This window comes from Echinops telfairi, unplaced genomic scaffold (genome assembly GCF_000313985.2).
Source record: "Echinops telfairi isolate 266 unplaced genomic scaffold, ASM31398v2 ScPeMD7_1;HRSCAF=3_0, whole genome shotgun sequence".
Taxonomy (NCBI): domain Eukaryota; kingdom Metazoa; phylum Chordata; class Mammalia; order Afrosoricida; family Tenrecidae; genus Echinops; species Echinops telfairi.
Window position 1 is genome coordinate 29005805 of NW_022103896.1, and position 3147 is coordinate 29008951.

Sequence of the window (3147 nt, forward strand, 5' to 3'; positions counted from 1 at the left end):
TGGGTGAAGGGAGACATCAGATAGGGCAAGATATGACAAAATAATAATTTATAAATTATCAAGGGCTCATGAGGGAGGGGGGAGCTGGGAGGGAGGGGAAAAAATGAGGAGCTGATGCCAGGGGCTTAAGTGGAGAGGAAATGTTTTGAGAATGAGGGCCAATGAATGTACAAATGTGCTTTACACAATTGATGTATGTACAGATTGTGATAAGAATTGTATGATCCCCTAATAGAATGATATGAAAAAGAAAGAAAGAAGGAAAACAGAGGAGAACCAGGGAGGAAACAGTTATCAGTCCTTCTGCTGGGATCTGGAATACCATAAGAAATTTGACACTAAGGTCGGTGTGAAATGATTGTTGTTGCTGCCATGTGCTATCAAGTCAATTCCATGTGAGAGCACTTGCACATGATACAGAACGGCGCACATGGTTTGCACGGCTATGATCCCCATGGAAGCTGATTACCAGGTCTTTCTCCCAGGAAGCCACAGAGTGTTTGCATCTCCAACGTAACTAAGCTTCATCATGGGCAAAGAAAGATGTGACGGCTTGAAAGATATTTCATTATCAAAGAACTAAAATAAATGTACTATTTCTAAAAAGTATCATAGGGATGTAAAAAAAAACTGGACAGGTCAAGTGCAATGAAATCATGCTTTGTCTGGCATCAACATTGCATCATTAAGTGATTGTGAACCACTGAAGAATTTTGAAGCAGATTTGTAATGCCTTAGAAAACACAAGATCTTCGCTTGTAGGAATCATACTTTGATTCATTATTATTCTATGTATATTGATTCACTGAATAAATGTTAATTAAATTATAGTACAGATATTAACTTTTTTAGAACATGAATATTTGAAGTTACCTACTTTGAGGGATGAAGTTAGTTATTAATTAAGCCTCAAACCACCCAATTTGACATTTAAAAAGTGAAGTCAGAGAGGGATTAAGCACTTAAAGTTATTAGGTACCATATAACTATGATGGCAAATAACTTTTAAAACTAAATATTCCCCAAAGGTAAATTACTTTCTCTACACCCATAATATTCAGAGAAGATCCTGGATCAGGCATCAAGAGATATTAGTTCTAGAGCTCTTGATATTTTTATTCTGGAAAAATTGCTGATTAATGTATCCTCTATTCTCTTGATGAAACATTATGTGAGTATCTGAGAGAACAGTTCTGAGCAGCAACAATTAAATTTAAGATGTCATCTCCTTATTTATGTTATCACCATTGCCTTTTTTTTATTAAGACCATAAAATATCTGGATTTAAAGAATGTACTTTTTATTTTAGTATCCAGACCATCTGTTTCCATGTACTTGTCACTTAATTTGAATGATTCCAATAGATAAGTAAATTCTACTTCTAGATCTCCCAGCTAATGATAATTTAAAGCCATTTCTAAGGTAAATGCACCAAGATTATATATATTTATATATAATGAAATTGTAAAAGGGATAACTGGTGAGTGATATACAAAAAACTTAGCATAATAACAAGATAATAGACTCTTTAAAAATGCATGGCTATAGCAAAATAGAACATCTATAGCAATGCAAAAAGACTAGTGGATAAGCTTTGATTTAGTTTTGACAACTTAAGCAAAAGCTTACAGTAGCTGTGACTTATACCAGAGAAAATTTTAGCTCTCTCTAGTACTGGTGGTCCATAGCTGGCATAGTGCCTCCAGAGTGGACGGCATCTAATATTTTCCTACCGTTTCACTGAGACTTTGATCAGATCTGATGTAATATAAAGCAACCAGCAATCTCACTGCCATCGAGTAGATGCCGACTCGTAGGACAGGGTAGATATGTCCCAGTGTGTTTCTGATACTGTAATGCCTTACGGAGTAGAAAGTCTTGTCTTTCTTCCATTGGTTTTGAGTGTGTGTGTGTGTGTGTGTTAGGATGGGCTCTCTAGAGAAGAGAAATGTATGTCAAGAAACAGCTCAGAGAGTTGTAGAAGTAGGTAAGGACAGTTTGGTACAGGTCCATGATTCAGATTAAAACTGAAGGTCCTTCTAGGCTAGTGTTGTTGCCGAAGCTCATCAACATGAAGCAGGAAATGGAAGCAGGAAGACCACCGACTGTTGATACAGAGCTGAATGAGCCCAAGTTAGGTGATATAAGAGGAGGTCAGCAAACCAGGTGCCGGCTCCTAAGCCAGCAGTGGAAGTCCTCTATCTTCCACACACTGTCAAGTAATCCTAAGAGGGGTGGACCACACTCTGAAAACCTCCCTTAGTTATATCAATGCTATTATTAAATTAAGGTAATTGATTCTCCCCATAACTATTTGGCTACTTCACAGAATACCCTATTACAGTGTTGACTACACTATGTCAGATCATATCATGAAAGAATTCTGGCCCACCCAAGTTGACATAAAGCAATATGAGGGGTACCCCCCCCGCAAAAACGAATTTTTTTCAAAACTATGTATTTATTATTAAATTTTATTTTAAATTTTTTACAAAACAACCTTATCACCTTCAAAGTACTCTCCGTTATACTTAATGCATTTGTCAAATCTACAATTCCATTCTGGGTAACACTTTTCAAATTCATCTGTTTTTCTTCACCTCTTCTACATAGTCAAATTGCTGTCCTTTCTAGTCCCTCTTCATTTGTGGAAACAAAAAGAAGTACCACAGAGCAAGACCAGGTGAGTAATGTGCATGGGGCAAGAGAGGCATGCTGGTTTTTTGCCCCAAACTGGCACACTGAGATGGTTGCATGAGCAGGTGCATTGTCATGGTGGCAAAACCAGTCCCCTGTCTGCCAAAAACTGACCTTTTTTGTCACACACTGTTACACAACCTTTTCAGGACCTCTAAATAGAAAGCTTGGTTAACAGTCTGATCTGGTAGAATGAACTCCAAATGCACTATGAGTCAACATTTTTTGACAATTTGGGAAGTTGACAGACATCCAGAATGAGGTTTATCATCAATCAACATTTCACCTTTTTTGAAATGAGAAAAACCACTCATATACTTGAGTTTTTCCCATAACACTGTCCTTGTAACCTACATGCAAAACACAATAGTTTCTGCAACATTTTTCCCAAGCAGGAAACAAAATTTTACAGCCGCATGTTGTTCTCTTAAACTGGTCATCACATACACA